This window comes from Dendrobates tinctorius, unplaced genomic scaffold (assembly GCF_039654945.1).
Source record: "Dendrobates tinctorius isolate UK_male_01 unplaced genomic scaffold, ASM3965494v1 ptg000194l, whole genome shotgun sequence".
NCBI lineage: Eukaryota > Metazoa > Chordata > Amphibia > Anura > Dendrobatidae > Dendrobates > Dendrobates tinctorius.
In genome coordinates this window covers 383,125-395,162 of record NW_027361861.1, presented here as the reverse complement: position 1 = coordinate 395,162, position 12,038 = coordinate 383,125, and the positions used below count along the sequence as shown (strand labels likewise).

Here is a 12,038-nt window from a genome sequence, read left to right as displayed (position 1 = left end):
ATCAGACAAGCAGCACAATTGCCTTCATTAAAAAAAGCAAGATTTTGAGCATTATAATACAAATGTTGGGTCTTCTATCTATTATTACTGATATTACAGCATAATTTACAGTGACACTGCAACAATTAATTTTACTTCTCATGTTTAGGCATTCCTTATACTAGCAAAAAAAAAATTAAGTGAGACTAGTTAATTTTTGGAATTTGGCTACTAATTCATAAGTACAAAACACGTATTGACTAAATACCCTGTATTTGTTATTACCTTTTATCAGCACTTGCTGACTACCGTCATGTGTCTTACTGCAAGGTATTTCTGCACATTTGTCACTCTGTGCTTTTTGTTTGTGTTTCAGTTAGTGGGTGGTGTGAACATTGTCTAACAGACTTGTTCACATTTGTGCATGTCACATGTGTTTTTAATCCAGTTTTTTTCGTGCTTATGCATGATTTTAGAGACACCACCCCTCTCTTGTGTGACATGCACATAAGGAGCTGTCTTACACCACGTGCCCATACTAGAAAGCGCCTGTCTTAATCCTGCTCATTTAGACACTGTTCATATGTTCAGGTTTTAAATACATTAGATAGGGACTGCTTCAATACGGGTTACCTTGACGAGGTGGAGCAGCTTGGCATACTTTTTTTTGCAAAAAAACGTATTGACTAAATACCCTGTATTTGTTATTACCTTTTAACAGCACTTGCTGACTACCGTCATGTGTCATACTGCAAGGTATTTCTGCACATTTGTCACTCTGTGCTTTTTGTTTGTGTTTCAGTTAGTGGGTGGTGTGAACATTGTCTAACAGACTTGTTCACATTTGTGCATGTCACATGTGTTTTTAATTCATAAGTACAGTGGGTATGGAAAGCATTCAGACCCCTTAAAATTTTTCACTGTTTCATTACAGCCATTTGGTACATTCAAAAAAGTTTATTATTTCTCATTAATGTACACTCTGCACACCCAATCTTGACTGAAAAAAAAAAAAAATGTAGAAAGTTTTGCAAATTTATGAAAAAAGAAAAACTGAAATATCACATGATCATAAGTATTCAGATCCTTTGTTCGGACACTCATATTTAAGTCACATGCTGTCCATTTCCTAGTGATCCTCTTGAGATGGTTCTACTCCTTCATTGGAGTCCAGCTGTGTTCAATTAAACTGACAGGACTTGATTTGTAAAGGCACACATCTATCTATATAAGACCTCACAGCGCATGTCAGACCAAATGAGAATCATGAGGTCAAAGGAACTGGCCAAGGAGCTCAGAGACAGAATTGTGGCAAGGCACATATCTGGCCAAGGTTACAAAAGAATTTCTGCAGTACTCAAGGTTCCTAAGAGCACATAATCCTCAAATGGAAGAAGTTTGGGACCACCAGAAGTATTCCTAGACCTGTCCGTCCAGCCAAACTGAGCTATCATGGGAGAAGAGCCTTGGCGAGAGAGGTAAAGAAGAACCCCAAGATCACTGTGGCTGAGTTCCACTGATGCCGTAGGGAGATGGGAGAAAGTTCTGCAAAGTCAACTATCACTACAGCCCTCCACCAGTCAGGCCTTTATGGCAGAATGGCCATACGGAAACCTCAGTGCCAGAAATATGAAAGCCCACATAGCTTTTGCTAAAAGAACACATGAAGGACTCTCAGACTATGAGAAATAAGATTCTATGGTCTGATGAGAAGATAGAACTTTTTAGTGATAATTCGAAGAAGAACGCGTGGAGAAAACCAGGCACTGCTCATCACCTGCCCAATACAATCCCAACAGTGAAACATAGTGGTTGCAGCATCATCCTATGTCGGAGTTTTTCAGCTGCAGGGACACAACAACTGCTTGAAATTGAAGGAAACATGAATGCGGCCAAGTACAGAGATATCCTGGATGAAAACCTCGTCCAGAGTGCTCTGGACCTCAGATTTGGCCAAAGGTTCACCTTCCAACAAGACAATGACCCTAAGCACACAGCTAAAATAACAAAGGAGTGGCTTCGGAACAACTCTGACTATTCTTAACTGGCCCAGCCAGAGCCCTACCTAAACCCAATTGAGCATCTCTTGAAAGACCTGAAAATGGCTGTCGACCAACGTTCACCATCCAACCTGACTGAACGGGAGAGGATCTGCAAGGAAGAATGGCAGAGGATCCCCAGATCCAGGTGTGAAAAACTTGTTGCATCATTCCCAAGATGACTCATGGTTGCACTAGCTCAAAAGGGTGCTTCTACTCAATACTAAGCAAAGGGTCTGAATACTTCTGACCATGTGATATTTCGGTTTTTCTTTAATAAAATTTGCAAAATTTTCTACATTTGTTTTTTTCAGTAAAGATGGGGTGCAGAGTGTACATTAACCCCTTCCCGACCTATGACGCTTACATAGGCGTCATGAAAATTCGTGCCAATACGACCTGTGACACCTACGTAGGCATCATGGCAGAAATAGTGTTCCTGCGGGTCGGGTGACCGGGGTCACAGAGGTCACCTGTCATGCAGGTACAGGAGGACTTGTACTTCTTCACCCCAGTGGGAGTGGTTTTGCTCCTCCCATGGCTACAATCGCTCTGATTGGCTGTTGAAAGTGAAACAGCCAATCAGAGCAATTGTAATATATCACCAACAAAACTTGGTGAAATATTACAATCCAGCCATGGCCAATGCTGCAATATCATCGGCCATAGCTGGAGACCGCGATATGCCCCCCCCCCTCCACCTACTGCCGGGGGCGATCTGCCCCAGTCAGTATTTGCTCCCTCTCCCCTCCGGTACCTCCTGAGTCCCGAAGTCCCTCCCTGTGTCCCTCAGTCTTCCACCACGGGCGCTGCCATCTTCCAAAATGGCGGGCGCATGCGCCTGCCAAATCTGCGGGCCAGCAGATTCATTCATTCCAGGTACATTTTGATCACTGTGATAGATCCTATCACAGTGATAAAAAAAAAAAAAATTAACCCCTTCATGACCCAGCCTATTTTGACCTTCAGGACCTGGCCATTTTTCGCAATTCTGACCAGTGTCCCTTTATGAGGTAATCAGTCAGGAATGCTTCAACGCATCCTAGCGATTCCGAGATTGTTTTTTCGTGACATATTGGGCTTCATGTTAATGGTAAATTTAGGTAGATAATTTTTGCGCTTATTTATGAAAAAACAGAAATTTCACAATTTTCACATTTTGAATTTTTATTCTGTTAAACCAGAGAGTTGTGACACAAAATAGTTACCAAATAACATTTCCCACATGTCTACTTTACATCAGCACAATTTTGGAAACAACATTTTTTTTGTTAGGAAGTTATAAGGGTTAAAAGTTGACCAGCGATTTCTCATTTTTACAAAACCATTTTTTTTAGGGACCACCTGACATTTGAAGTCACTTTGAGGGGTCTATATGGCAGAAAATACCCAAAAGTGACACCATTCTAAAAATAGCACCCCTCAAGCTACTCAAAACTACAGTAAGAAGATTATTAACCCTTCAGGTTGGTATTATGGTTAGGGTTAGAATTAGGGTTGGAATTAGGGTTACAGTTGGAATTAGGTTTAGGGTTGGAATTAAGGTTAAGATGTGGGTTGGGATTAGGGTTAGGCTTGTGGTTAGGGTTAGAGTTGGGATTAGGGTTAGGGGTGTGTTGGGGTTAGGGTTGTGGTTGGGGTTAGTGTTGGAGATAGAATTGAGGGGTTTCCACTGTTTAGGCACATCACGGGGTCTACAAACGCGACATGGCGCTACCATTTATTCCAGCCAATTTTGCGTTCAAAAAGTCAAATAGTGCTCCCTCCATTCCGAGCCCCGACGTGTGCCCAAACAGTGGTTTACCCCCACATAGGGGCTATCAGCGTACTCAGGAAAAATTACACAACAACTTTGGGGGTCTAATTTCTCCTGTTACCCTTGGGAAAATAAAAAATTGGGGGCTAAAAAATTTTTTTTGTGGAAAAAAACATTTTTTTTATTTTCACGGCTCTGCTTTATAAACTTCTGAAAAGGAAGGAAAAAAGCGATCAAAAAAGCCCAGAATTTTAGAAAAAGATATAAACTTTACTAAAAGTAAAAAGAACAGTAACATGGGGGATACAAAAAGTGCATATGTGCATCAGAAAACTACCCAAAAGGTACAAGCAATACAGGGCATCAAAATGGTATAATATTTTGAGATCTATCTATATAGGTAAAGGGCGCTGCAAGGTACAGATCAATTGAATAATCATACATATACCAAATAAATAATGCAGCGTTTGACCAATAGAGCGACCAGCACACCATAAGGATCTTCCATCTTAGCCAAAATAATCTTACCCGGGCGATAATGACCACAATGCCCTCAAGCCTGCACCCACCCCTTCTGTGAAGCACTTGGGGGTTCAAAGTGCTCACCACACATCTAGATAAGTTCCTTCGGGGTCAAATTTATCCTGTTACCCTTGTGAAAATAAAAAATAGTGGGAAAATCATTTTTTGAGGGGAAAAAAGTGTTTTTTTGTTTTCACTGCTCTGCATTATAAACTTCTGTGAAGCACTTGGGGGTTCAAAGTGCTCACCACACATCTAGATTAGTTCCTTGGGTGGTCTAATTTACAAAATGGGATCACTTGTGGGGGGTTTCCACTGGTTAGGTACGTCAGGGGCTCTGCAAACGTAACATGACGCCCACAGACCATTCCATCAAGTCGGCATTTCAAAACGTCAGTACTTCCCTTCCGAGCCCCGACGTGTGCCCAAACAGTGGTTCCCCCCCACATATGGGGTACCAGCGTACTCAGGACAGACTGGACAACAACTTTTGGGGTCTAATTTATCCTGTTACCCTTGTGAAAATAAAAAATAGTGGGCTAAAAATCATTTTTGGGGAATAAAAAAATATTTTTATTTTCACGACTCTGCGTTATAAACTTCTGTGAAGCATCTGGGGGTTCAAAGTGCTCACTATGCATCTAGATAAGTTCCTTAGGGGGTCTAGTTTCCAAAATGGGGTCATTTGTGGGGGAGCTCCAAAGTTTAGGCACACAGGGGCTCTCCAAACACGACATGGTGTCCGCTAACGATTGGAGCTAATTTTCCATTCAAAAAGTCAAATGATGCTCCTTCCCTTCTGAGCCCTGTCGTGCGCCCACATATGGGGTACCAGCGTACTCAGGACAAACTGGACAACAACTTTTGGGGTCCAATTTATCCTGTTACCCTTGGGAAAATAAAAAATAGCGGGCTAAGGCTGGTTTCACATTTGCGTTTTTTAGCGCTGGAAAAAAACGCACACCTGCGCATGCGTTTTTTCCCCTATATTTAACATGGGTGCGCATACCTGCGCGCTGGTAAGCGCATGTATGCGATTTTCATGCGCTGCGTTTTTTTGGGGTGTGCGTTGGGATTTTCCAGACGCAGCATGTTGCATTTTTTGGCTCTGCAAAAAAGCGCATGCGCACATATGCGCACGTTTTGCGCTAAAAATGGCCATTATAGCCTATGGATGCGCATATGTGCGCACTGGCATGCTCATGTATGCGTTTTTTTGCATATGCGTTTTTTTTTTAAACCATGGAATTTAGGGGTTTGGGTTAGAGTTAGGGTTAGTTAAGGGGGTTTAGGGTTATGGTCAGGGTTAGGGTTGGGGTCAGGGTTAAGTATGGTTTTGTTAAGGATTAGGGTCATGGTTAGGGTCAGGATTAGGGTTAAGTATGGTTTTGTTAAGGGTTAGGGTCAGGGTTAGGGTCAGGATTAGGGTTAAGTATGGTTTTGTTAAGGATTAGGGTCATGGTTAGGGTCAGGATTAGGGTTAAGTATGGTTTTGTTAAGGATTAGGGTCATGGTTAGGGTCAGGATTAGGGTTAAGTATGGTTTTGTTAAGGGTTAGGGTCAGGGTTAGGGTCAGGGTTAAGTATGGTTTTGTTAAGGATTAGGGTCATGGTTAGGGTCAGGATTAGGGTTAAGTATGGTTTTGTTAAGGGTTAGGGTCAGGGTTAGGGTCAGGATTAGGGTTAAGTATGGTTTTGTTAAGGATTAGGGTCATGGTTAGGGTCAGGATTAGGGTTAAGTATGGTTTTGTTAAGGGTTAGGGTCAGGGTTAGGGTCAGGATTAGGGTTAAGTATGGTTTTGTTAAGGATTAGGGTCAGGGTTAGGATTAGGGTTAAGTATGGTTTTGTTAAGGGTTAGGGTCAGGGTTAGGGTCAGGGTTAGTTAGGGTTTAGGGTTTGGGTTAGGGTTAAGTATGATTTGGTTAAGGGTTAGGGTCAGGGTTAGGGTTAGGGTCAGGGTTGGGGTTAGGGTTAGTAAAGTCATGGTTTGGGTAGTGTAGGGGCCACCTAAAAATGTTGGAAAAAAACGCAAACGCGGTAAAAACGCGCTAAAAACGCATACAAACGCATAAAAACGCTGCGTTTTTTTCATGCATGCTCATAAAAATGCTTGAAAAAAACGCAGCAGTTGTATGCTTATGTATGCGTTTTTTCAATGCGTTTTTTTGCGGGAAAAACGCGCTGCAAAAAAAAGCAAGTGTGAAACTAGCCTAAAAAAATCATTTTTGAAGAAAAATTTTTTTTTTATTTTCATGGCTCTGCGTTACTACACATCTTGATAAGCTCCTTGGGGGTTCTAGTTTCCAAAATGGGGTCACTTGTGGGGGTTTTCTACTGTTTAGGCACATCAGGGACTCTGCAAACGCAACGTGACGCCCGTAGAACATTCCATCAAAGTCTGCATTCCAAAATGGCGCTCCTTCCCTTCTGAGCTCTCGCATGCTTCCAAACAGTGGTCCCCCCCACATAAGGGGTATCGGGGTACTCAGGACAAATTGCACAACAACTTTTGTGGTCCAATTTATCCTGTTACCCTTGGGAAAATAAAAAATTGGGGGCTAAAATATTTTTGTGAGAAAAAAATGATTTTTTATTTTCACGGCTCTGCGTTATAAACTTCTGTGAAACCCTTGGGGGTTCAAAGTTCTCACCACACATCTAGATAAGTTCATTGGGGGGGTCTAGTTTCTAAAATGGGGTCACTTGTGGGGGATTTCCAGTGTTTAGGCATATTAGGGGGCTCTTCAAACATAACATGACGCCCGCAGACCATTCCATCAAAATCTGCATTTCAAAACGTCACTACTTCCCTTCTGAGCCCTGCCGTGAGCCCAAACAGTGGTTCCCCCCCACATATGGGGTACCAGCGTACTCAGGACAAACTGGACAACAACTTTTGGGGTCCAATTTCTCCTGTTAGCCTTGTGAAAATAAAATATAGCGGGCTAAAAAATCATTTGAGGGGAAAAAAATGATTTTTTATTTCACTGCTCTGCGTTATTAACTTCTGTGAAGCACTTGGGGGTTCAAAGTGCTCACCACACATCTAGACAAGTTCCTTGGGCGGGGTCTAGTTTCCAAAATGGGGTCACTTGTGGGGAAGCTCCAATGTTTAGGCACATCAGAGGCTCTCCATACGTGACATGATGTCCGCTAACGATTGGAGCCAATTTTCCATTTAAAAAAAGTCAAATGGCAATCCTTCCCTTCCTAGCCCTGATGTGCGCCCAAACAGTGGTTTATGACCACATATGAGGTATCGGTGTATTCAGAGAAATTGCCCAACAAATTTTATGATCCACTTTATCTTGTTGCCCATGTGAAAATGAAACAATTGAGACTAAAAGAAAATTTTTGTGAAAAAAAAGTACTTTTTCATTTTTACGTATCTATTTGTGAAGCACCTGGGGGGGTTCAAAGTGCTCACTATGCATCTAGATAAGTTCCTTGGGGGGGGGGGGGGGGGTCTCGTTTCCAAAATGGGGTCACTTGTGGGAGAGGTCCAAAGTTTAGGCACACAGGGGCTCTCCAAATGCGACATGGTGTCCGCTAACGATTGGAGATACTTTTCCATTCAAAAAGTCAAATGGCGCTCCTTCCCTTCTGAGTCCTGCCGTGCACCCAAACACTGGATCCCCCCACATATGGGGTTTCAGTGTACTCAGGACAAATTGGACAACAACTTCTGGGGTGCACTTTCTCCTTTTACCCTTGGGAAAATAAAAAAATTGTTGCTAAAAGATCATTTTTGTGACTAAAGTTAAATGTTCATTTTTTCCTTCCATGTTGCTTCCGCTACTGTGAAACATCTGAAGGGTTAATAAACTTCTTGAATGTGGTTTTGATCAGCTTGAAGGGTGCAGTTTTTAGAATGGGGTCACTTTTGTGTATTTTCAGCCATATAGACCCCTAAAATTGACTTCAAATGTGAGGTGGTCCCTAAAAATAAATGGTTTTGTAAATTTTGTTGTAAAAATGAGAAAATCGCTGGTCAACTTTTAACCCTTATAACTTAAAAAAAAATTGTTTCCAAAATTGTGCTGATGTAAAGTAGACATGTGTAAAATGTTATTTATTAACTATTTTTGCATCACATAACTCTGATTTAACAATAAAAATTCAAAAATTGCAAAATTGCAAAATTTTTCGCCAAATTTCCGATTTTTGCACAAATAAACGCAAAATGTATCAACCTAAATTTACCACTATCATGAAGCCCAATATGTCACGAAAAAACACAGTCTCAGAATCACTAGGATCCGTTGAAGCATTCCTGAGTTATTACCTCATAAAGGGACACTGGCCAGAATTGCTAAAAATGGCCAGGTCATTAAGGTCATTAAGGGTCATGAAGGGGAAAATTTTTTTTTTTTTTTTCTATCACAGTGATCAAAATGTACCTGGAATGAATGAATGAATCTGCTGGCCCGCAGATTCAGCAGGCGCACTGAGAAAAAAAAAATGAACTTTTTTGAATTTACTAAATGGCTGAAATGAAACAAAGTGAAAAATTTAAAGGGGGTTTCAATGCTTTCCGTACCCACTGTATCCAATCTAAAGTCCCCTCTCCTTTCTGAACTTGAACTAAACTACTATGTCTCCATGTGAACACACATCCAGGGTTCTGGATTCGGGAGTCTTAAGGCCCCGTCACACAAAGCGAGATCGCTAGTGAGATCGCTGATTTTGTGATGCATCAGCGATCTCGCTTTGTGTGGCACGCATCAGCGACCGGCCCCCCCGCTGGGTATCGCTGATCGTGCAGGAATGTCCTGGGCCATTTTTTGATCGTTGTTCTCCCGCTGGCCAGCACGCATCGTGTGGCAGCGGGAGACCAACGATCAGCGAGCTCCCAGCGCTGTAAGCAGATGCTGGGAGCTGGTATCCAAGGTAAATATCGGGTAACTAAGAGCGTGCGTCGCTTAGTTACCCGCTGTGTACCTTGGATACCTGCGTGCTCGCGCTGGAAGCTGGTATCCAAGGTACACAGCGGGTAACTAAGTGACGCACGCGCTTAGTTACCCGATATTTACTCTGGTTACCGGCGTCCTTGCTGGTCCTGATCGCTGGTGAAATCTGCCTGTTTGACAGCTCACCAGCGATCATGTAGCGAGGCATCATCGATCCGGACAAGGTCATATCGTTGTCAGGATCGCTGGTGCATGATGAGACCCTTAGTGTGTTCTGTGCCAATTTGTAACCGAAACAGTGCCACCATGTGGTTGAATGATCACATGACATGCTACGGCATTTATAAGATGTAGGCCCGTAGAAGGGAAATTGGCACCTAATTGTATATACTCTAAAGACCATCGTGGCCCACACTGATCTTCCGAGAGACCCTCAGACATATCAGATGGTCAGCTGGTCAAGTCAAGGTTATCTAATGAGTATGACAGACCTCTAGTTAGCAGTGAAGCCTCATAATTGACAGCACTGCTACAGAAGAGAGGGATTTTTGGTACTTACCATAAAATCTCTTTCTTGGAGCCTTCATTGGGGGACACAGATAACCATGGGTGTATGCTGCTGATGCTAGGAGGCGCTGATACTAGGCAAAAAGGAAAAAATAGCTCCTCCCTAGCAGTATACACCCACCGACAGGCACTAAGCAACTCAGTTGGTGTTAAAGCAGTAAGAGAAGCGGCCAATAACCCAACGTATGTACCAACCCAAAACAAGGGCACATAGGCCAACAATGGTACACGAAGGCTCCAAGAAAGATTTTACAGTAAGTACCAAAAATCCCTCTTTCTTTAACGCTTCATTGGGGGACACATAACCATGGGACGTCCAAAAACAGTCCCAAGGCTGGGAAAAGGAAAATATAAATAAAGAGAAAGTAACCTAGGTCGGCCGGTGGGAAACCACCGCCTGCAGTACCTTCCTAGCCAGGCCTGCATCAGCCGAGGCTTGGGTATTAACCTTTTAAAACCTACCAACGGTGTGTAAAGACGACCAGGTTGCAGCCTTGCAGATCTGCAAGGCTGAAGCCTGGTGACGAACAACCCAGGAAGCTCTCACAGACCGGGTGGAGTGAGCCTTCACTCCGGGAGGAGGCCGTTTGCCATGAATGCGGTATGCTTCCAATATCGCCAAACGAATCCAACGGACAATCGTGGATTCAGAAGCTGAGAGCCCCTTTCAACGACCTTCAGAGATGACAAGCAGGGAATCGGACTGACGGAAAGAAGCAGTCCTAGAAAGGTAGACTTGAATAGCTCTGACCAAATCCAGCTTATGGAGGGACTTTTCCAGGGGATGAACTGGAGAAGGACATAGAGAAGGAAGGACGATGTCTTCATTGATGTGAAAGGCAGAAACCACCGTGGGGAGAAAGGTAGGAACACGTCGGAGAACTACCTTGTTCTGGTGCAGGATCAGGAAAGGGGAACAACACGACAGTGCTGCTAGCTCGGAAACCCTCATGATAGACGTAATGGAGATTAGGAAGGCCACTTTCCAAGGAGAGAGAACGAGAAATCCTGGATGGGCTCAAGGGGGGTATACTGAAGAACGTCGAGAACGAGATTGAGATCCCATGGATCTACCAGAGGATGGTAAAGTGGTGCCAGGTTGGCGACCCCCTGAATGAAAGTCTTCACTTTAGAAAGGAAAGCCAGATTACTCTGTCAGTCCTCTTCCAGAAAGGATACCTGACCCTTAAGGGTACTGAGCGAGAGATGTGAGTCAAGGCCTGCTTGAAGAAAGCCAAGGATGGAAAAGGACATTGGAAACAAACTGTACTCACACCATCAGAAGAAGGCATTCCAACATCTGTGGTAGATGCGTGAGGATGCTGGTTTCCTCGCCTTAACCATGGTCTGGATGACCCTGGTAGAGAAATGGGCCTACTTCAGGACTGCGGCCTCAACAGTCGTCATGCCCTTAAACTCAGAGACTGAGAATTCAGGTGGAAGAGGGGGCCTTGCGAGAGAAGATCTGGACAGTCTGGAAGCTTCCAGGTAACGTCCGCGAGCATGTTCACCAGCTCCGCCAGGCCCGTCTCAGCCAGTCTGGAGAAATCAGAAGAACGGGAACTTCTGCCTTTATCTTTTTTACGACTGTCAGAATAAAGGGGAGAGGCGGAAAAAGATAAGGCAGCTGAAACTGGGACCACGGGATGGCCCTCAGGTTCCCGGGCCCTGGCTACGAACAGAGGAACCTTGTGGTTCGCCCGGAACGCCATGAGATCGACGCCCATCGCAGAATCTTTGTCACCTCCGACACGACCTGTCTGCTGCGAGTCCTGCTTAGGTGGTTTATGTACGCCATGGCCGTGGTGTTGTCTGACTGAATGCGGACCGGTTTGCCTGCGAAGAGAGGCTGCCAGCGGAGAAGGGCAAGAAAGATTGCCCTTATCTCCAGGAATCTGATGGGGAGAATGGCTTCCTGAGAGTTCCAGCGACTTTGCGCTGTGTAGATGGAAGACCGCTCCCCAACCAAGGAGACTGGTGTCGGTGGTGATGACCTGCCACCATAGAGGGAGAAAGGACCTGACGCGCAGGAGAGAAGCGGATAGCGTCCACCAAATCAGAGATTGCCTCACTTTGAGACGCAGAAGAACCAGTCGGTCCCGGGAGACTGTTTTCTTGTCCCAAGCAGACAAGAAAGCCAGCTGAAGAGGACGGGTGTAGAACTGGGCATAAGGCACGGCCTCCATGGCAGCAACCATCTTCCCCAGTACCCTCATGCAAGACCGTAAGGGGAGAGGGAATAGTTGCCTTAGAGAGCGAATTCCC

At 44.1% G+C, this 12,038-nt stretch overlaps 1 protein-coding gene across 1 annotated transcript in view; it reads right to left on the bottom strand.

Annotated features, from left to right (window-relative positions):
• CDAN1 (codanin 1) overlaps positions 1–12,038 on the bottom strand; it is a 177,906-nt gene that overhangs the window by 51,668 nt on the left and 114,200 nt on the right. The gene's annotated exons all lie outside the window — the stretch shown is intronic.